Source organism: Tenrec ecaudatus, chromosome 18, assembly GCF_050624435.1.
Source record: "Tenrec ecaudatus isolate mTenEca1 chromosome 18, mTenEca1.hap1, whole genome shotgun sequence".
Classification (NCBI taxonomy): Eukaryota; Metazoa; Chordata; class Mammalia; order Afrosoricida; family Tenrecidae; genus Tenrec; species Tenrec ecaudatus.
The window spans coordinates 3,863,046-3,888,285 of NC_134547.1; the positions used below are offsets into that span (position 1 = coordinate 3,863,046).

Sequence of the window (25,240 nt, forward strand, 5' to 3'; positions counted from 1 at the left end):
GACTTGGCAGAGGAGGATGGGGGGAAATGGGGAGCTAATGACGTGTATGAGAAGAAAATGATCTGAAATTAAATTTGGTGATGATCCCACAAATCTTCACAGGATGCAAATGGATTCTGTGTGAGGTGTGTGTCCATAGAACCAAAATTTTATTTTAAAAAGAGTTATTATCCTCATTTTATGCTGATGTCTTGTTTTCCCTTCAGGCCCTAACGAGTCATGGACAGAGCTGGAATAGGTCTGACTCCAAAGCTCCTTGTCTTCCCTCTGCCCCAAGAAGTCCAGCCCAAGGTTCAGGAATGTCTATTCTGGGTGGTGAGGGTGGCCTCCAAGGGTCAGGTCTGAACGCTCCCCACACCTCTGTCCCCATCACTCACCTCTAGTGAAATCCTTGTCGTTTTGACCAGGGGTTCCAGGGGCTGAGGAATCAGGAACATGGGGTTAGAAAAACACTGAGTCAGACAAAGAAGGCATTGAGTACCTCCCCCACATCCCTCACCAGGGTCTCCCAAAGACCTTCTAGACCAGAGGGCTTCATGTGGTGATGGAAGTGTTCTAGATAAGCACTGTGCAATCTGCTTTCCATGTGGGGCTGTTCCCATTTAAATCCAACTAAAACTCCATGGAACTGAATTACTGGGTCCTCAGAAGCTCTTGCTCAGATGTTCGGTAAGCCCCCAGCAGTGGCCACAATGGGCAGCAGGGGCACAGACCACTCCCTGCACAGGGACATTCCACTGGGCAGGACTGCTCTCTTGTCTGTGTTGGGATCTTTGTAGAGACTGACAAATAGAAACAGGGAGTGGGAAGAACCACTCCTTGCTGGGCCGCACTGGGTTCCCACTGAAGGACAGGAATTTCCATCTTTATCTAGTTCACTGGCATAGTTTGCATGGGAATGTGGACGTTGATTAAGGAAGACCTTACAAGGATCCATGCATTAGAATAGTGGTGCTGGACAAGAATATTGAAAGTACAATGGACCGCTAAAGGACAAAGACGTGTCTTGGGAGAAGTCTGGCCAGAGTGCTCCTGAGAGGCAAGGATGGCAAGACTTCACCTTATATATTTATTGTCAGGAGAGACCAGGCCCCGCAGAGAGACAACATGGTTGGTAAAGGGGAGGGACAGAGGGAAAGAGGAAGTCCTTAGAGGCAAGGATGGCAAGACTTCCTCTTACCTCCTTTATTATCACGGGAGACCAGCGCCCGGGCAAAGACATCCTGCTTGGTAAAGAGGAGGGACAGAGGAAAAGAGGAAGTCCTGCAAGGCGATGGACTGACACACTGGCTACTCCAATGGGCTCGGGAAAAGGAACAGTTGTGATGATGGCGAGAGACCGGACAGTGTTTCCTTCCGTTGTGTGTGGGTTGCCATGGTTTGGAACCAGCTTGATGGCACCACTACCACCGCCAACAAACACAACAACAACCTCTAGTCCACTGATTCTCAACCTGTGAGTTGTGACCCTTTTGGGTGTCGAATGACTCTTTCACAGGGGTCGCCTGATTCATCACAGAAGCATAATGACAGTGATGAAGTGGAAACAAATATAATTTTATGGTTGGGGGTCACCACCACATGAGGAACTTTATGAAAAGGTGGCGGTATGAGGGAGGTTGAGAACCACTGGTCTAGTTCAGGTGTTCCCCAAGAAGCCGTCTGACGGGGTGCACCCACCTGCTCTGGGAGGACAAATGAGATCCCAGTGTGCTCCTGATGCTGGGCATTCCCTGGCTCAGTGCAGGTGGCTTCTGCGTGGGGACCCAACCTCATTGCCATGGAGCCTGTTCTCCCTCACCGAGATCCAGAGGAATAGAGCAGAACTGTCCCTTTGGGTTTCCAAGACTGTACTTGGTTATGGGATTGGAAAGACTCATCTTATCCCTGGGGAGCAGCTGGTGGACTTTATGGTTCAGTAGCCAAACGTGTAACCCCTCTCGACCATCTAATAGTCCTTCTGGATCCTTCCAATAGCAGGGTTGGAGCGGGGTGTACATGCCCTTCCCACATCTGAGAATACTCTTCCCACTTGCTGCCCCAGGGGCTGAAGCTTGAATAATACCCTTCAGGGAAGGTACACCATGTCACCCTCTTGCAAACTCCTTCCCTGGTGCAGGGGAGAGGGAGAGGGAGGAGGGAGAGAAGGCGAGAAGTCAGAAGGGAAAGTAAAGAAAGAAAGAGGGGCAGAGAGGAAGGGGAAGACAGAGACAGAGAAGGAACAAGAGATAAGGGAATTTTGGCTCCAGATAGATGAATGATAAAAATCAGAGGCAGAATTCAAACTCAGGCTATCGTCACTCCATGCACATCATGCTCTCCATGCCAGTAGGCTCAGGGCACACTCACAAGAGATCTGTGAAGCATAGTGTTGGTCCCAGCTCCCGCACTACCACTGTGGACTTGTCTTGGGTTTAAGAGACTTGAGCCTCAAAGAGAGTGAACAGGGCCAAGGTCAGAGGACCACCTTGAACACGGGAGAGGAGGTGTGGAGCTGTGTCCAGAGAGGGTCTCCTCCTCTTAAAAGATTTTATTCACACATCAGAGGAGGAAGTACTAGTGGCTAACTTGAGACCCAGGGAGTGGGTACCACTTAACCCCTTTGTCCCACCGAGTTGAGGCAGAACCAGGAGGGCTAGTTGTAGGCAGACAGACTGGACATAAACCCAGTCCCAGACATGTCATCCTCATCACCTTCCACAGACAGGTCCCCTTCCTCTTAGGGCGACTTTACACTATCATAAAAAATTATATGTATGTCCCGTGTGCTCCCGGAATACGTGAGTTTGGAACACTGCTGAATGAAGTGCATTCTGCTCATAACGATCCTACAAGACAGACTGGAACTGACTCTGTGCATGTCCACAATGGTAACGCTTTGAAGGAGTAGAAAGGCCCGAATTTCTGCCGTGGAGCAACTGGTGTTCCCAGGATCATGTCCAGAGTTAGCTGGCTTTGACTCTCTCTGGCTCCTGTCAGAATCCAAGCACAACCCATCTCCCCTGCACCGGCGGTGGGGGAAGGGTTCAGAGATGGCGCATGACTGAGTCTCTTCCAGGACTAGTTCAGTCACAGACCAAAGGGGAAGGGACAGCTGGGCAACATGGACCACACATTTTCCAGTGTGGTCTAGGAAGGCAGAGAGGTGCATGGAAAAAGAGGCGGGTTTGCAAGGGACACCGGGACTCCTCATCTTTGCCACCTTTATAACTCTGCCCTTAGCTTTAGGGCCTGACAGTCATGATGATTCAAGATGTTTATCATTCACAACACCCCCTCCACATTCTGTTCGTCAGACTTTGGAAGATGAGTTTTAAGTCACTGCCTCATTTGCAGAGAGGGTGAAGAGTGAGGCACTGATCACTAGAGGGCAATGGAGAGGGGCTTTAAATCATAAAGTCTCTCATCTGGCTGCCAGAGCTGGATGAAGCCTCTGCCCCCTATGAGCCCTGTGACTGTGGGCAAGAGCCTGCCACTCAGTTTTTGCACAGTAAAATTCAAAAGTAGGTTGAGACCACACAGGGAAGCACACCAGCCTGAGTGAACTAAGGACTGCCAACTATAAAATCCAAGACCAAAAGAGGGAATGGTATCAGAGCTGAAATGGTGAACACCTGGTATTCAGAAGGCTGTGGATTATAGTGACTCCCTCAGTCGCTGTCACTGAGTCAATACTGACTTACAGTGACCCTGTAGAACAGGGTTGGACCAGGTTTTCTGCTTTGTCTAGTCATTGTAGTTGGTTTTTCTTTTTACTTCCCCCCCTTTTTGTTATTGGCATATAATTTACATATCATACATATCCTTATTTCATTCATAGGACAAAGAGTGGTATATTCTTCACCACAATCAGATCCAGAACATCCCCTCCCCTTCCTGTGTTCACTATTTTCTCCCCATTTCTCTCCAACACACCCATCATGTCCCCAATAAGCCACGACACCAGTTATTGTTTCTGTACATCTGCCCATCTTGTGCATCATATGCTAGAAACGTACCTCCCCCAAACAAGCAAACAATTCTGATTGTAGGATCGCATGCTTGTTCCTGTTTGCACGCTGTATGGATTCCTGGGTGTGAAACCCAGGACAGGTCGATCTACAGACAGTGACTGCAGAGGGACTTGGCAGAGGAGGATGGGGAAATGGGGAGATAACGATGAGTGTGGGGGAAAATTATCTGAAATTGATTTGGTGATGATTCCACAAATCTTTATATGGTTGAGTTGGATGCTATGTGAGATATGTGCCAATAGAACACCATTCTATTTTAAAAAGAGTTATTATCCTCATTTTAAGCTGATGTCTTCTTTTCCCACCAGGCCCTAACGAGTCATGGACAGAGCTGGAATTGATCTGACTCCAAAGCTCCTTGTCTTCCCTCTGCCTCAAGATGTCCAGGGGACGATTCAGGAACGTCTAGTCTGGGTGGTTAGGGTGGCCTCCAAGGGTCAGGGCTGAATGCTCCCACACCTCTGTCCCCATCACTCACCTATTTTGACATTCTTGTCCTGCTCACCAATGGCTCCTGGGGCTGAGGAATCAGGAACATGAGGTTAGACAAACACCAAGTCAGACAAAGAAGGCTTTGAGCACCTCCCCACATCCCTCACCAGGGCCCCCCAAAGACCTTGTAGACCAGAGGGCGTTATGTGATGATGGAAGTGTTCTAGATAAGCGCGGTGCAATCTGCTAGCCATGAGGGGCTGCTCCCATTTACATCTAACAGATACTTGATGGGACTGAGGAGCCAGGTCTTCCGCAACTCTTGCTCAGATGCTCGGTAGCCCCCAGTGGTGGCCACATTGGTCATCATGGTCACAGACTGCTCCCTGCACAGGGATGTTCCCTTGGACAGCACTGCTCTCTCCTCTGTGTTGGGATCTTTGTAGGGACTGACACATAGGAACAGAGAGTGGTTCAGAACCATGCCTTGCTGGCCACCTCCTGGATTCCCACTGGAGGCAGGAATTCCCATCTCTATCTAGTTCAGTGGCTTCGTATGCATGGGAAAGTTATCCGTTGATTAGGGAAGACCGTAGAAGAATCAATGCATTTGAAATGTGGTGTGAACAAGAATATTGAAAGTACCATGAACCGCTAAAAGGACAAAGCCATGTGTCTTGGGAGAACTGCGACCAGAGTGTCCCTAGAGGTAAGGATGGCAAGTCTTCCTCTTACCTCCTTTATTATCAAGGGAGACCAGTGCCCTGGCAAAGACATCATGCTTGGTAAAGAGGAGGCACAGAGGAAAAGAGGAAGTCCTGCAAGGCGATGGCCTGATACACTGGCTACTCCAATGGGCTCGGGCAAAGGAACACTTGTGATGATGGCGAGAGACCAGACAGTGTTTCCTTCCTTTGTGTGTGGGTTGCCATGGTTTGGAACCAGCTTGATGGCACCACTACCACCGCCAACAAAAACAACAACAACCTCTAGTCCACTGGTTCTCAACCAGGGAGACGTGACGCTTTTGCGTGTCGAATGACCCTTTCACAGGGGTCGCCTGATTCATCACAGAAGCATAATGACAATGATGAAGTAGCAACCAAGATTATTTTATGGTTGGGGTCACCACCACATGAGGAACTTTATGAAAAGGTGGTGGCACAAGGGAGGTTGAGAGCCAATGGTCTACTACAGGTGTTCCCCTAGAAGCCGTCTGACGGGTGCACCCACCTGCTCTGGGAGGACAAATGAGATCCCAGTGTGCTCCTGATGCTGGGCATTCCCTGGCTCAGTGCAGGTGGCTTCTGCGTGGGGACCCAACCTCATTGCCATGGAGCTTGTTCTCCCTCACCGAGATCCAGAGGGATAGAGCAGAACTGCCCCTTTGGGTTTCCAAGACTGTACTTGGTTATGGGATTAGAAAGCCTCATATTATCCCCGAGGAACAGCTGGTGGACTTTATGGTTCAGTAGCCAAACGTGTAACCCCTCTCGACCATCTAATAGTCCTTCTGGATCCTTCCAATGGCAGGGTTGGAGCGGGGGTGTACATGCTGTTCCCTCATCTGAGAATACTCCTCTTCCCACTTGCTGCTCCAGGGGCGGAAGCTTGAATAATACCCTTCAGGGAAGGTAGACCATGTCACCCTCTTGCAAACTCCTTCCCTGGTGCAGGGGAGAGGGAGAGGGAGGAGGGAGGGAAGGGAGAAGTCAGGGGGAAAGTAAAGAAAGAAAGAGGGGCAGAGAGGAAGGGGAAGACAGAGAAGGAACAAGATGATAAGTGAATTTTGGCTCCAGATAGATGAATGATAAAAATCAGAGGCAGAATTCAAACTCAGGGTATCGTCACTCCATGCACATCATGCTCTCCATGCCAGTAGGCTCAGGGCACACCCACAGGAGATATCTGTGAAGCATAGTGTTGGTCCCAGTACCCAGCACCCCCACTGTGGACTTGCCTTGGGTTCAAGAGACTGGAGCCTCAAAGAGAGTGAACAGAGCCAAGGTCAGAGGACCACCTTGGACACGGGAGAGGAGGTGTGGGGCTGTGTCTAGAGAGGGTATCCTCCTCTTAAAAGATTTTATTCATAGATCAGAGGAGGAAGTACTAGTAGGATAACTTGAGACCCAGGGAGTGGGGACCACTTAACCCCTTTGTCCTACCGAGTTGAGGCAGAACCAGGAGGGCTAGTTGTAGGCAGATAGACTGGACATGCACCCAGTCCCAGACATGTCATCCTCATCACCTTCCACAGACAGGTCCCCTTCCTCTTAGGGCGACCTTCCACTGTCCTCAAAAATTATATGTACGTCCGGTGTGCTCCCGGAATACGTGAGTTTGGAACACTGCTGAATGAGGTGTATTCTGCTCATACTGATCCTACAAGAGAGACTGGAACTGACTCTGTGCATGTCCACGATGAGGGAGTGGAAAGGCCCGTGTTTCTGCCGTGGAACAACTGGTGTTCCCAGGATCATGTCCAGAGTTAGCTGGCTTTGGCTCTCTCTGGCTCCTGTCAGAATCCAAGCACAACCCATCTCCCCTGCACCGGTGGTGGGGGAAGGTTTCAGAGATGGTTCATGACTGAGTCTCTTCCAGGACTAGTCCAGTGACAGACCAAAGGGGAAGAGACAGCTGGGCAACATGGACCACACATTTTCCAGGGTGTCCAGGAAGGCAGAGAGGTGGATGGAAAAAGAGACGGGTTTGCAAGGGACCCCGGGACTCCTCATCTTTGCCACCTTTATAACTCTGCCCCTTAGCTTTAGGGCCTGACAGTCATGATGATTCAGGATGTTTATCATTCACAACACCCCCTCCACATTCTGTTCCTCAGACTTTGCGAGATGAGATTTAAGTCACTGCCTCAATTGCAGAGGGGGTGAAAAGTGAGACACTGATCACTAGAGGGAAATGGAGAGGGGCTTTAAATCATAACGTCTCTCATCTGGCTGCCAGAGCTGGATTAAGCCTCTGCCCCCTATGAGCCCTGTGACTGTGGGCAAGGGCCTGCCACTCAGTTTTTGCACAGTAAAATTCAAAAGTAGGTTGAGACCACACAGGGAAGCACACCAGCCTGAGTGATCTAAGGACTGCCAACTATAAAATACAAGACCAAAAGAGGGAATGGTATCAGAGCTGAAATGGTAAATACCTGGTATTCAGAATGCTGTGGATTATAGTCACTCATTCAGTCGCTGCCACTGAGTCAGTACTGACTTACAGAGACCCTGTATAACAGGGTTGGTCCAGGTTTTCTGCTTTGTGTAGTCATTGTAGTTGGTTTTTCTTTTTACTCCCCCCTTTTTGTTATTGTCATATAATTTACATATCATACATATCCATATTTCATTCATAGGACAAAGAGTGGTATATTCTTCACCACAATCAGATCCAGAGCATCCCCTCCCCTTCCTGTGTTCACTATTTTCTCCCCATTTCTATCAAACACACCCATCATGTCCCCAATAAGCCACGATACCAGTTATTGTTTCTGTACATCTGCCCATCTTGTTTATCACATGCTAGAAAACATACCTCCCCCAAACAAGCAAACAATTCCGATGTAGGATCGCCTGCTTGTTTCTGTTTATACGTTGTTTTGAATTCCTGTGTGTGAAACCCAGGACAGGTCGATCTATAGACAGTGACTGCAGAGGGACTTCGCAGAGGAGGATGGGGGAAACGGGGAGATAATGATGAGTATGGGGGAAAATTATCTGAAATTGATTTGGTGATGATTCCACAAACCTTCATACAATTTAATTGAATGCTATGTGAGGTGTGTGTCAATAGAACACCATTCTATTTTAAAAAGAGTTATTATCCTCATTTTATGTTGATGTCTTGTTTTCCCACCAGGCCCTAATGAGTCACGGACAGAGCTGGAATTGATCTGACTCCAAAACTCCTTGTCTTCCCTCTGCCTCAAGATGTCCAGCCCAATTCAGGAACGTCTATTCTGCGTGGTGAGGGTGGCCTCCATGGATCAGGGCTGAACGCTCCCCACACCTCTGTCCCCATCACTCACCTATTTTGACATTCTTGTCCTGCTCACGAATGGCTCCTGGGGCTGAGGAATCAGGAACACGAGGTTAGACAAACACCAAGTCAGACAAAGAAGGCTTTGAGCACCTCCCCACATCCCTCACCAGGGCCCCCCAAAGACCTTCTAGACCAGAGGGCGTTATGTGATGATGGAAGTGTTCTAGATAAGCGCGGTGCAATTTGCTAGCCATGAGGGGCTGCTCCCATTCACATCTAACAGATACTTGATGGGACTGAGGAGCCAGGTCTTCCACAGCTCTTGCTCAGGTGCTCGGTAGCCCCCAGCGGTGGCCACATTGGTCATCATGGTCAAAGACTGCTCCGTGCACAGCGATGTTCCCTTGGGCAGCACGCTCTCTCCTCTGTGTTGGGATCTTTGTAGGGACTGACACATAGGAACAGAGAGTGGTTCAGAACCATGCCTTGCTGGCCACCTCCTAGATTCACACTGGAGGGCAGGAATTGCCATCTCTGTCTAGTTCAGTGGCTTCGGATGCATGGGAAAGTTATCCGTTGATTAGGAAGACCGTAGAAGAATCAATGCATTTGAAATGTGGTGTGAACAAGAATATTGAAAGTACCATGAACCGCTAAAAGGACAAAGCCATGTGTCTTGGGAGAACTGCGACCAGAGTGCCCCTTAGAGGCAAGGATGGCAAGACTTCCTCTTACCTCCTTTATTATCATGGGAGACCAGCGCCCGGGCAAAGACATCCTGCTTGGTAAAGAGGAGGGACAGAGGAAAAGAGGAAGTCCTGCAAGGCGATGGACTGACACACTGGCTACTCCAATGGGCTCGGGCAAAGGAACAGTTGTGATGATGGCGAGAGACCGGACAGTGTTTCCTTCCGTTGTGTGTGGGTTGCCATGGTTTGGAACCAGCCTGATGGCACCACTACCACCACCAACAAAAACAACAACAACCTCTAGTCCACTGGTTCTCAGCCTGTGAGTCGTGACCCTTTTGGGTGTTGAACGACCCTTTCATAGGGGTCGCCTGATTCATCACAGAAGCATAATGACAGTGATGAAGTGGAAACGAATATAATTTTATTGTTGGGGTCACCCCCACATGAGGAAATTTATGAAAGTGGCGGCACGAGCGAGGTTGAGAACCACTGGTCTAGCTCAGGTGTTCCCCAAGAAGCCGTCTGAAGGGGTGCACCAACCTGCTCTGGAAGGACAAATGAGATCCCAGTGTGCTCCTGAAGCTGGGCATTCCCTGGCTCAGTGCAGGTGGCTTCTGCGTGGGGACCCAACCTCATTGCCATGGAGCCTGTTCTCGCTCACCGAGATCCAGAGGAATAGAGCAGAACACCCCTTTGTGTTTCCAAGACTGTACTTGGTTATGGATTCAAAAGCCTCATCTTATCCCCGAGGAGCAGCTGGTGGATTTTATGGTTCTGTAGCCAAACGTGTAACCCCTATTGACAATCTAATAGTCCTTCTGGATCCTTCCAATGGCAGGGTTGGAGCGGGGGTGTACATGCTGTTCCCCATCTGAGAATACTCCTTTTCCCACTTGCTGCCCTAGGGGCTGAAGCTTGAACAATACCCTTCAGGGAAGGTAGACCATGTCACCCTCTTGCAAACTCCTTCTCCGGTGCAGGGGAGAGGGAGAGGGAGGAGGGAGAGAAGGGAGAAGTCAGGGGGAAAGTAAAGAAAGAAAGAGGGGCAGAGAGGAAGGGGAAGACAGAGAAGGAACAAGAGATTAGTGAATTTTGGCTCCAGATAGATGAATGATAAAAATCAGAGGCAGAATTCAAACTCAGGGTATCGTCACTCCATGCACATCATGCTCTCCATGCCAGTAGGCTCAGGGCACACCCACAGGAGATATCTGTGAAGCATAGTGGTGGTCCCAGTACCCAGCACCCCCACTGTGGACTTGCCTTGGGTTTAAGAGACTGGAGCCTCAAAGAGAGTGAACAGAGCCAAGGTCAGAGGACCACCTTGGACACGGGAGAGGAGGTGTGGGGCTGTGTCTAGAGAGGGTATCCTCCTCTTAAAAGATTTTATTCATAGATCAGAGGAGGAAGTACTAGTAGGATAACTTGAGACCCAGGGAGTGGGGACCACTTAACCCCTTTGTCCTACCGAGTTGAGGCAGAACCAGGAGGGCTAGTTGTAGGCAGATAGACTGGACATGCACCTAGTCCCAGACATGTCATCCTCATCACCTTCCACAGACAGGTCCCCTTCCTCTTAGGCTGACTTTACTCTGTCATCAAAAATTATATATACGTCCGGTGTGCTCCCGGAATACGTGAGTTTGGAACACTGCTGAATGAGGTGTATTCTGCTCATACTGATCCTACAAGAGAGACTGGAACTGACTCTGTGCATGTCCACGATGAGGGAGTGGAAAGGCCCGTGTTTCTGCCGTGGAACAACTGGTGTTCCCAGGATCATGTCCAGAGTTACCTGGCTTTGGTTCTCTCTGGCTCCTTGTCAGACTCCAAGCACAACCCATCTCCCCTGCACCGGTGAGGGGGAAGGGTTCAGAGATGGCTCATGACTGAGTCTCTTCCAGGACTAGTCCAGTCACAGAGCAAAGGGGAAGGGACAGCTGGGCAACATGGACCACACATTTTCCAGGGTGGTCCAGGAAGGCAGAGGCGTGATGGAAAAAGAGACGGGTTTGCAAGGGACCCCGGGACTCCTCATCTTTGCCACCTTTATAACTCTGCCCCTTAGCTTTAGGGCCTGACAGTCATAATGATTCAGAATATTTATCATTCACAACACCCCCTCCACATTCTGTTCCTCAGACTTTGGAAGATGAGTTTTAAGTCACTGCCTCAATTGCAGAGGGGGTGAAGAGTGAGACACTGATCACTAGAGGGCAATGGAGAGGGGCTTTGAATCATAAAGTCTCTCATCTGGCTGCCAGAGCTGGATGAAGCCTCTGCCCCCTATGAGCCCTGTGATTGTGGGCAAGGGCCTGCCACTCAGTTTTTGCACAGTAAAATTCAAAAGTCGGTTGAGACCACACAGGGAAGCACACCAGCCTTAGTGATCTAAGAACTGCCAACTATAAAATCCAAGATCAAAAGAGGGAATGGTATCAGAGCTGAAATGGTGAACCCCTGGTATTCAGAATGCTGTGGATTATAGTCACTCCCTCAGTCGCTGTCACTGAGTCAGTACTGACTCACAGTGACCCTGTAGAACAGGGTTGGACCAGGTTTTCTGCTTTGTCTAGTCATTGTAGTTGGTTTTTCTTTTTTACTTCCCCCCCTTTTTGTTATTGGCATATAATTTACATATCATACATATCCATATTTCATTCATAGGACAAAGAGTGGTATATTCTTCACCACAATCAGATCCAGAACATCCCCTCCCCTTCCTGTGTTCACTATTTTCTCCCCATTTCTCTCCAACACACCCATCATGTCCCCAATAAGCCACAACACCAGTTATTGTTTCTGTACATCTGCCCATCTTGTTTATCACATGCTAAAAAACATATCTCCCCCAAACAAGCAAACAATTCTGATTGTAGGATCGCATGCTTGTTCCTGTTTGCACGCTGTATGAATTCCTGTGTGTGAAACCCAGGACAGGTCGATCTACAGATAGTGACTGCAGAGGGACTTGGCAGAGGAGGATGAGCAAATGGGGAGATAACAATGAGTATGGGGGGAAAATTATCTGAAATTGATTGGGTGTTGATTCCACAAATCTTCATACAATTTAATTGGATGCTATGTGAGGTGTGTGCCAATAGAACACCATTCTATTTTAAAAAGAGTTAGTATCCTCATTTTATGCTGATGTCTTGTTTTCCCACCAGGCTCTAACGAGTCACGGACAGAGCTGGAATTGATCTGACTCCAAAGCTCCTTGTCTTCCCTCTGCCTCAAGATGTCCAGCCCAAGATTCAGGAACAGCTACTCTGGGTGGTGAGAGTGGCCTCCAAGGTTCAGGGCTGAATGCTCCCACACCTCTGTCCCCCTCACTCACCTATTTTGACATTCTTGTCCTGCTCACCAATGGCTCTTGGGGCTGAGGAATCAGGAACATGAGGTTAGACAAACACCAAGTCAGACAAAGAAGGCTTTGAGCACCTCCCCACATCCCTCACCAGGGCCCCCCAAAGACCTTCTAGACCAGAGGGCGTTATGTGATGATGGAAGTGTTCTAGATGAGCGCGGTGCAATCTGCTAGCCATGCGGGGCTGCTCCCATTTACATCTAACAGATACTTGATGGGACTGAGGAGCCAGGTCTTCCGCAACTCTTGCTCAGATGCTCGGCAGCCGCCAGTGGTGGCCACATTGGTCATCATGGTCACAGACTGCTCCCTGCACAGGGATGTTCCCTTGGGCAGCACTGCTCTCTCCTCTGTGTTGGGATCTTTGTAGGGACTGACTCATAGGAACAGAGAGTGGTTCAGAACCATGCCTTGCTGTCCACCTCCTGGATTCCCACTGGAGGGCAGGAATTCCCATCCCTATCTAGTTCGTATGCATGGGAAAATTATCCGTTGATTAAGGAAGACCTTAGAAGAATCTAAGCATTTGAGTTGTGATGCTGAACAAGAATATTGAAAGTACCATGAACCACTAAAAGGACAAAGCCATGTGTCTTGGGAGAACTGCGACCAGAGTGCTCCTTAGAGGCAAGGATGGCAAGACTTCCTCTTACCTCCTTTATTATCATGTGAGACCAGCGCCCGGGCAAAGACATCCTGCTTGGTAAAGAGGAGGGACAGAGGAAAAGAGGAAGTCCTACAAGGCGATGGACTGACACACTGGCTACTCCAATGGGCTCGGGCAAAGGAACAGTTGTGATGATGGCGAGAGACCGGACAGTGTTTCCTTCCGTTGTGTATGGGTTGCCATGGTTTGGAACCAGCTTGATGGCACCACTACCACCACCAACAAAAACAACAACAACCTCTAGTCCACTGGTTCTCAACCTGTGAGTCGTGACCCCTTTGGGTGTCGAATGACCCTTTCACAGGGGTCGCCTGATTCATCACAGAATCAAAATGGCAGTGATGATGTAGCAACGAATATAATTTTATGGTTGGGGGTCACCACCACATGAGGAAGTTTATGAAAAGGTGGCGGCACAAGGAAGGTTGAGAACCACTGATCTAGTTCAGGTGTTTCCCCAAGAAGCCGTCTGATGTGGTGCACCCATCTTCTCTGGGAGGATAAATGAGCTCCCAGTGTGCTCCTGATGCTGGGCATTCCCTGGCTCAGTGCACGTGGCTTCTGCATGGGGACCCAACCTCATTGCCATGGAGCCTGTTCTCCCTCACCGAGATCCAGAGGAATAGAGCAGAACGCCCGTTTGTGTTTCCAAGACTGTACTTGGTTATGGATTCAAAAGCCTCATATTATCGCCGAGGAGCAGCTGGTGGACTTTATGGTTCAGTAGCCAAACGTGTAGCCCCTATTGACCATCTAATAGTTCTTCTGGCTCCTTCCAATTGCAGGGTTGGAGCGGGGGTGTACATGCTGTTCCCTATCTGAGAATACTCCTCTTGCCACTTGCTGCCCCAGGGGCTGAAGCTTGAATAATACCCTTCAGGGAAGGTAGACCATGTCACCCTCTTGCAAACTCATTCCCTGGTGCTTCATCCTAGGTCAGAAGGGATGGGAGAGAGACAGGGAGGTGGGACAGAAGAGGAAGGGGATGGAAAATAAAGAAAAAAAGTGGCAGAGACGGAGGGGAAGACAGAGAAAGAACAAGATGATTCGTAAGTTTTGACTCCAGACAGATGAATGATGAAAGTCAGAGGCAGGATTCAAACCCTCTCTCCAAGCACATGACCCTCTCCTGACCAGTAGGCTCAGCACACACTTACAGGAGGTTTCTGTGGAGCGTCGTGTTGATCTCACCTTCTAGCACCACCACTGTAGACTTGCCTTAGGTTCCCCCTGCAAGGGGTCAGAGACTTGAACTTCAAAGACAGTGAACAGGGCTAAGGTCAGAGGACCACCTGGGCATGGGACCGTGGGAATGGGACTGTGTCCAGAGATGGTCTCTTCCTCTTAGAAGATTCTGTTTACAGGTCAGACGAGGAAGTACAAGTGGACAACCTGAGACCCAGGGTGTGTGGACCACTTAAGCCCTTTGTCCCACTGAGTGGAGGCAGAACCAGGAAGGCTAGAAGTAGACAGACAGACTCTACATGCACCCAGTCCCAGATTTCTCCTCCTCAGCTTTCACAGAAGGGGAAGAGGCAGCTGGACAATCGGGACCACACACTTGCAAGGAGGCCCAAGAAGGCAGAGAGAAGAATGGACAAAGGAGAGAGATGGGTCTACATGGGACTCCAGGACTCCTCATCTTCATCATCTTTCATAGGCTCTGGCCCCTAACTTTTGGCATCTGACAGGCATAATGATCAAGAATCTTTATCATTAACCACATCACCCTTCATGTTCTGATTGTCAGAGTGGGAGATGAGCTTTAAGTGACTGCATCAACTGCAGAGGGGGTGAAGAGTAAGACACTGATCATGAGAGTGCAGTGGAGAGGGATTTTAAATCCTAAAGTCTAGCATCTGGCTGCCAGCGCTGGATGAAGCCGCTGCCCCCTATGAGGCCTGTGACTGTGGGCAAGGACCTTCCACTTAGTTTTTGCACAGTAAAATTCAGAGATGGGTTGTGACCACACAGGGAAGCACACCAGACTCTGTGATCTAAGGATTGTCAACTATAAAATCCTAGACCAAAAGAGGGAATGCTATCAGAGCTGAAATGGTCAATGCCTGGTATTCAGAAGGCTGAGGATTGTAGTCACTCAGTCACTGCCATCGAGTCAATACTGATGCACAGTCACCATATTGAACAGGGTAGAACAGCCCCTGTGCGTTTCTGAGAGTGTAACTCTTTACAGGAGTAGAAAAAGTCCCAGCTTTCTGCCGCGCAGCGGCTGATGGTTTTAAGCTGACAAGCTTTTTGATCGCAGCCCAAGTGGTACACCATCCAGGCTCCTTATGGATGACAGTGCCATCGTACAATCCATTTGCAGGGTCCACCCATGGATTAAACCTCTGGGAAATGTCCTCTGACCACAGAGCAGGGATGCAAATACCCTTACTCTCCTGCAGAGTGCATAGGTTTGGTTTCGTTGGGCTTTTCTGTAGTTTGCTTTCTATGCGTATGAAACCCAGGATGGGCAGAGCTGTTGAAACAGCGACTGCAAGGATGGCTGTTTGTGGGGGTGGAGAAGGCAGGGAGCTGATGACAATGATTATAAGAAAAGAAATGTGTTTTACAACTGATTTTTTTTTTCTACAACTGATTGAGGAGGTGATTTTACTGCTCTTACTAATAGGGCTGAACTATTGAATTGTCTGATATGTGACATGTGTGCCCTGTAAAAGTGTTTTCAAAAACTAGATGATGGGAGAGAGGACAGAGAGATACCTCCTCCTGACTTGCTGTGAAAATTAGGTGCTCTCAACAGGACGTGACATAGAGTTAGTTTTAATCAATGATCGTGCTGTTATCTTGGTCTTTGTGAGAGTTAGGGACATCCTTTGCCCAACAGATATGATATCTTTACTCTGTTGTGTTTTTTTTTCTGTTTTTGTTTTTGTTGTTGTTCTAAACTCAGGTTGGGGCTGAGCCCCAGAGTCCAATTCATGGCATACAGACACCTAGCCCAGCTCCAACTCAGGCCACCTCCACTCAACAGCTGACTAAGGCTCTGTGGGTGGGGCTCTGAAAGCTTAAAGGGATCCCATGAATCAGGCAGGAGGTAAACTGAGAGCTTAGATGGAGTTGATGGCCCCTCCTCCACTGGCCCCCCTTTTCTCTGCTGCGTCTGCCCTTCCTGACCTTCCTGAGCATATGGAGTGCGGAGGAAGAGACCTGAGAGAGATGGAGGAAGAGACCTGAGAGAGACACCGATGGTGTCAATCTGCCAAGGGGTGAGCCCCTTTGAGACTTCCATCCTGGACTGTTTGGAACGTTCCCCTCGCCCAGTCTGTTGTCCAGCGTGGTCGTCTTCCAGCCCTGGTCTTATCGCTACATGTGAGACTGGAAGTAGCTTGAGCCCTGGAAGGTGCAGCCAGGGCAAGACACAGATGGGGACGTTGGGAGAAGAGCAAGTGCTTTGCCTCCACAACCCTGATATCAGAGAACAGCATGGCACGCATATGAGAGGGCCAGGACCCCACAGGCTGTCTTCCCAAGCTGCCTAGTAAATTGATGGAATGAGGACAAAGGTCAAGCCAAAGGATTTCTCAGTGTTTCAAAACTCCCAGGTCTCAGACAACCATCCATGCCCCATGGCTCCAGCTTCTTACAGGCAGGCTTCCATATTTCATAGGGCAACCTCTCACCCTGGGCTCAAGTACCATTGCCTGTTTGTAAGGAGCTGTGAACTCCCCCCTCCCCCCTTGCTAATCTCTACCATGCATTCTCCTTTGCTGTCAGATTCTCTGCTCTTCTGTCACTTGGATACTGGCTTCCAGCTGTTACACTATCCTCCTCTCTTGAAGGAAGGTTTTCTTTAAGGACTGTGTTAAATGGGATGTGCTGACCTGACCTCAGAAAACAGTAGGGAGCTCTTCTTGGAGGGCCTGGGAAGCATGGGTTGGGCTGGAGCTTGCTCACTGGGTCTCACTGGAGTGCACAGGGCAGTGCCTGCCTCACCACACTTTCCCCCAAAGGACTGTCCATTCCTAGTCTAAGAGACCATCCCCAGACAGTGTGGGTCTGACCAATGGAAGGGATGGGCTGTACCACTGGGCAGTATATTGCCCGAGATCACAAGCATCCTGACTCAGCTTAAGGGAACATTTACCAGACTGCATGCTCCTTTGAAGGAAGTCTGTCCTGAAACCAGTCTCTGGACAGAGGAACCAGAATGAACCAAAGGGAACCCACTGACCCATCAAGCACTCCCCTGCCCCCTCCTGGTGCTCAGGTCAAGTGTCCCTGTCTTCCATCATGTTCATTTGTGCCCAGGTCTCTAGGAACATCAGTCTCTACACAAAGCTGTCAATGTGCTAAGGGACAGAGGAGGCCAGAGTATGTGGGAGCAGAGGACAGGGGCACTGTGGAGAGATGGTGTAGCGGGGGGCAGCACCCAGGCACACGGGCACAAACCTGAGCTCAGATGAGAGGGGTTGTCGGTTGTGGCTTACCTGTCACTTTCAGTTCCAGACTCTTACTTGGTGGAAACTGCCTGGTCTCATGACGAGAGATGCACTTGTACCTCCCTGCAGTGTCTTTGCTCACGGAGGGGAAGTGGAATCTGGCCTCTGTTTCAGCCCTCAAAGGGTTATTGAACTTCTCCTGGTATAACAGGTTTGGTTCAAATTTCTCCAGTCGGATTGCAGTCCAGCGTGTGCCCCGGCAGATGAAGGTCACAGAGCTCCCGGAGGGAACCACAGAGCCTGGCTCCACTGAGATGGAGGGTGTATTGGGGTCGCCTGGAGGGAAGAAGAGCAGACACCTCAGGATCACGCACGAGGAAGCCACTGCTCAGCAGGATCCACCCGCTTTAGCCGCAGTGCCTGCCGTGCCTTTATCGGGATGTGAGTGGCAGCGTAGCACATGTTCACCAGCACAACGTGAGCCGAGCACATTGCTGTCCTGACGACGCTTTCACTGACCTATGGTTCGCATCCCCTACAATTGAACAGACGCTTAGACCATTTCCATCAGCCCCACGAGACCCTCCCGCCCAGCCCACATCTTCAAAAGGGTCTTCTCCACTTGGGGGTCCCCATGCTTGTGCCTTGGTCAGGGCCACACAGCAAGTGTGGGTGTCACTAAACCATGCCACTTCCCAGGCGTGTCTCTGCCCATGACCACTCTCCAGAGGACAAAGATAGAGGATGGGACTTGGGCAGGGGATCTGTGAGGACATGTAGCAAGAGAGGAGAACTATGGGATGGACAGGAATGAGTCTGAGGCTGGGACTAGTCCCCACTTGGATTGTGTGTGGTCAGGGAGAGGGGGTCTGCTAAGCTCTTGTGGGATCCGCAGTGCAGGTCAGGCACCGAGCACAGGTTGGTTCCAGTGGACCCCCAGCCAGGGAGCACTTTCTCCCTTCTGGTAGTGCAAGCCCTGTGTTGGGCAATTGCTTCTTGGTCCCTGTGTATTTTCCACATCCATTTGGGACTTGGTTACATTTCCTCATTACTAAGGTTCTTGAAAAACCCCAGACTGTCTCAATTTGGCTGGAGAGGCCCAGGGAGAGAGGGGGCAGAAACCATGAAACAGGAAGTTTGAGTCTAAGTTAGCAAAATCCAGTGAGCACAAGGCAGGACTGGCTCTGGTCCCATAACTGATCTGGTTGTTTCCACAGATTCACTCACTCGTGTGTTCATTTATTCCTCAAAGCACTGATCACCCATTCGCTCACGCACTGATTCGGTCACCCCAGGGCTCCTTTACTGATTTGCTCCCCCATCAATTGCTTACCCACTCGCCCATTCTTTTCACCTCTTATGAGTCTGTTCCCTCTCTGTCTATTGGCTCATACATTCTTTCCAGGTGCCACTCAGGTGAGGAGCTCACACAGATGATCACTGCGCTCTTGCAACTGAATGTCTAGGAGACTCAACAGACTCTGATCTCCTGTCACTGTTCACATCGACATACACTCTGTGCCAAGGAGGCTACACAGGACTCACCCGGTTTTGCTTGCATTGCTGCTCCCAGGCAGAGACCTGGAAGAGAAGCCCCAGTGAGCACAATGCCACTACCCCATTTCCCTGCCGCGCTGCTACCAAGGGAGCGTCTGCTAAGGACAGGAGAGCATTATCACCTGTTTTTGCTACCTGTGAATTGGGACTCCTGGCCACCCCATGTATGCAGAATCGCACCCTTCCCTGGGTTTTTCAAAACTGTGACTTACAAAGCAGATCGACACACCCATCTCCCAAAGGACCTCTGGGTGGTTGGGAAACGGTCAACCATTTAGGCAGAAGTGAACCCCAGTCTGTTGGCACCACCAAAAACTGGAGAGGGGATTTGGCTGTCCATAATTTCCTAACCGCCCCCTTTCACCAGTAACCCGACTCTTTCGTCCCTCCTCTTGTTTGGGAATAGGCTCAAGACACACCCCCAGCTCCCTCTTCTGAACACATAGTCCATCCCTTCTTAGAGTCTGAACAGGTCCCCATCTGTCTGTACCTGGTCCTGAGACCAAGCCTTCTGTGGTCACTCTTATACTCGGTAAAAGCTGCGTGTTCAGACACCTGTAGGCACAGCTTTCTCCCTCCAGGTGCTAGAATATTCCACAGAGGACTGCATGAGGAATGGACTCCAGACTCATAGTGGACTAGTTCCCTGGTCTCTAATCCCCCCAACTCATCCCTGTACTTACCGAGGCTCAGGAGGATGGTGGGCATAGAAGACATCTCACAGTCCCAGGATTCAGCCTTGTCCTGGAGTTGATGGTGAACAGACAAGGCACAGTGAACAGGATGTACTGGTTTGGGCCCTGACTAGGTGTTTCTACATCAACTGCTTCTCACACAGGGGAAGGCTTCCCCTATCCAGTTATCTCAATGCTTCTCTGAAGGACACAGGGGTAGGAGTTTGGGGGTGATGTGGCTGATGCAAACTCATCGTCACATGATTTGCATGAGGATAAACGTAGCTCTAGATCAAATGCATGTTAGTTAAGTTTCTTCTAAATTGAGGGGGCCAGGCAGAACACAGATTATGAAACTGAACTGATTTCAACATCAGTGAGATAGTTAAGGTTTATTGTGCCAACCTGGTCTATAAACACATGTGGGATTAATTGAAGGGCGGAGAGATAAATGGCTCAGTGAGTCTCACCTTTCTAGTTCTCGGGTCTCCTGCTTTCTGATCATCGGACTAGGGTGTACTCCCTTAGCCAGTTCCCTGCTTCAGCTGGCAAGGTTCATTCCAGTAGACATCCCCGGGGAGAAGTCCCATGGACCTACCCCAATGCAGCCCTGGGTGGTGGGTGTGGAGACCCCTGCCAGCACTGAGATGCTTGCATGTTCACTGATTCGGCTTTCCTCCTGCAGTCAGCATCATGGAGTGTGTTTTGTGAGATGGAGGAGGACTTTGTGGACTGGTGTCAGACATATGAGCTAATATCAGACTTGTGGGCTTTGATATCACTGGGTTTAGATGCTTCCTTAATGTACACTTACCCTTTATATAAAACTCTTAAACACGTGAGTATCTGTGGATTTGTTTCCCTAGTTTACCCAGAGTGAAACAACCAGTCCCAGCTCCACAAACAAATGACTATGCTTTCTTGGAAAAGATTACCTTAATTTTCCAAGATGCCACTTTTAACAAACATTTTCTCCTGTAAACATAGGAACCGTAAAACCTCCTCCAGGTATTAAACAGCATTTTAGTTGGTTGCCATTGGGTTGATTCCGACTTCCGGGGTCCGAGGTGTAGAGAGTGGAAATGCGCTTCTTGGGGTTCACGGCCATGAGGGTTTCAAAGTAGATCACCAGACCTGTCTTCCACTGCACCTTTAAACCAACCCACACTCCTCCAGTGCCATCGATTCTGAAGCATAGCGACTCTCTAGGCCAGAGGAGGACTGCGCCTTAAGTTTTCCAAGGCTGTAAATCTCTATGGGAGCAGACAGCCTCAGGGTCCTTGCTCAGAGTGGCTGGCAGATTTGAACTGCCAACCTCTTGGCTAGTAGCCCAACACTTACCTACTACACTGTGCAAACAGCCAACATTTTGACTCATAGTTAAGCACGTAGCCACTAAGACATGTAGGGATCCAGCCAGATATTCATCACATCAGAAATATTCTACGAATGAGAAGAATCAAAGTGGCCATCAGGAGACGCATGGATAAACAAACGTGTCAGATCCTCACACCGTGGAATACTAATGAGCCATAAACAGAAACAAAGCCCTAATTCATACCAGAAGGAGCCCTGGTGGTGTAGTGGGTTACATGCCGAGCTTCTAACCATAAGGTCAGCAGTGTGAAACCACCAGATGTTTCTTGAAAGAAAGTTGAGGCTTTCTCCTCCTATAAATAGTTACAGTTGTGGAAACCCACAGGGGCAGTTCTACACTGTCTTTTGGGTTCTTATGTGTTGGAATCAACTCATGGCAATTCATGGGTTTCTTTGGAATGCCCACCACAACGTAGAGGAACTTGAAGGCATTACACTGAGTGAAACAAGTCTGTGGTGTTGTCCTAAAGCTAGGTTTGTGCCCTGGAGCTATTACACCCAATTAATAACCATTCCAACAGGAACAGAGATAAATTATTTATCAGGAAGATAGGCTAGAGGAACATCCAATAGGCACAAATTATTTGGGAGGGGGGAGGTGTTCAGCCCACTCCAGTTTTAAAAAAATGTTTATTAACTTTTTTTGAGGATTTATTTATTTATTTTTCAATCATTTTATTGGGGGCTCATACAACTCATCACAATCCATATATAAATCAATTGTGTCAAGCACATTTGTCGCCATCATCATTGTCAAACATTTACTTTCTACTTGAGCCCTTGGTATCAGCTCCTCATTTTCCCCACCCTCCTCCATCCTCCCTTTTTCTCTCCCTCCCTCCCTCTTTCCCTCCCGCCCTCATGAATTCTTGATAATTTATAAATTACTATGATTTTTTTCTTGTCTTACAAGTTTCTGTTGTCCTTCCCCCTGAGAGGGGGCTATAGGTAGATCTTTGTGATCAATTTCCCCTTTTTCCCCAACACCTTCTCCTTAACCTCCTGGTGTGGCTACTCTCCATATTGTTCCCGCGGGGTTTCTCTGTCTTCCCTGTGTTTCCAGCTCTTATCTAAGGAAGAAAGTGTTTTGAAACTGATTTGGGGAGCAACGGTAGAACACTACTCGATATGATTGAACTATGGAATGGTATGATGTCTGAACTAGCTCCTAATAAAATGTTTTTTACGGGGGAAAATTAAATGGTTGTTGGGGGATAAAAAAAGAATTCTATAATTAATCCCCTTGACATGTACTTTACAAATGACTATTTCTTAGCAAGGTCTCTATAATAAATAGGAAGTCATCCTCAAGCAGAAGTTCACATTCCAAAGCCCTGATTCACTGACTGCTAGGGAAATAGCTAAGGCATGCATTGGAGAGTCAATGGCCAGATCTAGGGAGGTATAAGCAAGACTGATGGTACAAAGACATGGCTGCCTCAGAATAAAAATGGCAGTTGTCATGTAGCTAAACACGGCCAACTCAGAATAAAGATGGGGCCTTCATGTACTTAAAGATGGTCAACTCACAATAAAAATGGTGGCCGTGAACTCACTGTACCAAAGGATAAGTTGGATCTGATGTCACATATGATGTTGGGAAATACAGAGAAACTAAAGATGATTAGTGGTTACCAGGAGAATAAGCTAAAAAAAAAAATTTCCTGCCATCAAGTTGATTCCAACGCATAGGGCGCTATAGGACAGAGCACAACAGCTCCTGTGGATTCCCAAGAATAAAACTTTTTAAAATATGGAACGCTTCACGAATTTGCGTGTCGTCCTTGCGCAGGGGCCATGCTAATCTTCTCTGTATCATTCCAATTTTAGTATATGTGTCGCTGAAGCAAGCATGACTATAACTCTTTTTATGGGAGGGGAATTTTTGCTTAGGAGACACAGAGTTTATGTTAATAATGGTGGGCCTGAGAAGAACAGCCCCATTGAGTGAGTTGTCAAGGTTGTAACCTTCTGCATGGGAGCACTAGACCATTCTTCTGCGCCTCCTCTGGGTGGACTTGGATGTCTAATCCTGCAGTGAGAGGTCAAGCGTTTAACCTATTGCATCATCCAGGGCCAGCTTAGCATTAAGCAGGGAGCAGAAAATAAAGTTCTTCCTGGAAATAAATGACTAATGCCAGCCAGTCCTGTGTCTCAATCTGGTCTTTTTTGTCGTGGGTATCTCTGTCTCTTCCTCCTCTTTCTTTGCTTTGCCATCTTTCCTGGATGGATGGGCTCATTCCACACACAGCTGGTCCTTGGTTCATCTTCCAGGCTTTACCTCCCTCACTCGTTGCCACTGAGTCAGTTTTGACTCTTAGTCATGACTGTGAGTCAGACTCATAGCCACTCAACAGGGCAGAACAGAACCACCCTTGTGGGTTTCCTAGATTATAACTCTTTGCAGGAGTAGAAGGCCTCACCTTTCTCCCTCAGAGCAGCTGCTGGTTGAACAGCTGACCTTGGGGCTAGCAGCCCAGTGCCTAACTCATTAGACCACTAGGGCTACCAAGCTTTAGCTACCAATAAGGAAACCACGGTGGGGCTGCCTTTCTCAAGCTCCATAATAAATTGACAAGTGGGAGGCTGGAGACCCAGTATATTTCCCAATCTCAACACACTCAAGACCCACACATCTGTCTCTGCTCCATAGCTCCAGCTTCTGCCAATCATGGTACCAGATTTTATAGGGTGACCCTTAACACTCAAGTCAAGTAACACTGCCTGCTTCCCATGGACCTCCAACTCTCCATGCTTATTGATCTCAACCAAGTGTCCACCGCTCCTGTTCTGCTTCTCAGCTTTTCTTCCCTATGCACCATGGCTTCCATGCAGTAAACTATACTTTTCACTCTATTGAAGGTCTTCGTGAGTGACCGTCTTCACTGAGTCACTGTCCTTGTGCGTGTACCGCTCAGCGACATTATGTTCTTCAAGTTCTCCGACCACCGCCCCATTCCTTTACCAAGTTCTCCATGTCCCTTCACGGGAGCTCTGAGCCTTCCAAGGGCTGTTTCTTCCTCTCCCTTCACTGTGCCATCCTGGGCACGTGTGACCTTCAATCAGCGTAACTGAAGACAGATTTACAAACAGCCTAACTGCATCTATGTGATGTGCACGATGCATGGATTATTGTTTCTCATGGTTGCATGGAAACAGCATCAGCTTTCAGATTTCTTTTGCTCCAAACCACCATGCCTCTCACGTTGTTCTTCTGTGCTGGCTTGCATGTTCCTGTGCTGGTGGACACTGTGCAACTGATATTTCGAATTCCAAGGACCACCCATGGTGAACAGGTTTCTGTGGCTCTTCCACACGAAGGACAGACTAGCTAAAAGCAGTAGGCTGCCCACTTCTGAGGGACTAGCCACCAAAGACCTTTTGAGTAGTAGCACAGCGTTAGTGGATTGAGGGCCAGAAGATGAAACCCTTAGGTTGGGACGTACTGAAAGTCTAACTCCTCAAAGCACAGTGGCCCTTGATGGTGTGGATGGAGAGAAACCTTCAGCATGCTCACCTGCAGATGAGGCAGGGCTCAAAGTGAGAAGGAGCAGCCGCTAATACCTATTGATAATCAGAATATAGCACACGTGGCTCTAGAATACACTGGAACGCACATAGAGAGCAATAACCTAGGCATTTGTGTGTGGGACCGGACTGGTATTGGCCATTGTAAGTCAGACAGTCATGGCTACAATGCTGAAAGTAACCAACCCAAGAGGAATGGCATTGCATTCACCGTCAAAAAGAATGTTTCAAGATACATCTTGAAGGAAGATGCTTTTGCTGGTAGGATGATATCTACATGCCCATAAGGAAGTCCAGTGAATAAATTATTACTCAAATTTACCCACCAATGATGAAATCTAGTTATGAAGAAATTAAAGTATGCAGCCAACTTACTCAGTATGAAAGAGATCAAACTTGGAATCCTGATGTATTAATAATTACTGGTGATTGGAATGCAAAACATAGAAAGAAGACCCAGTAGCCAGAACACAAAGCAACAGAGGTAAATACTGTTCTGTACACAGTCCTGCAATATCACTGAGGTGGGAGTAGAAA

At 48.7% G+C, this 25,240-nt stretch overlaps 1 non-coding gene across 1 annotated transcript; it reads right to left on the reverse strand.

Moving 5' to 3' along the window:
• Positions 1-22,922: 22,922 nt before the first annotated feature.
• On the reverse strand, positions 22,923-23,027 carry LOC142432839 (U6 spliceosomal RNA). Its single transcript, XR_012780943.1, has one exon. It is a non-coding gene; the product is annotated as a U6 spliceosomal RNA (small nuclear RNA).
• Between the last annotated feature and the right edge of the window lie 2,213 nt (positions 23,028-25,240).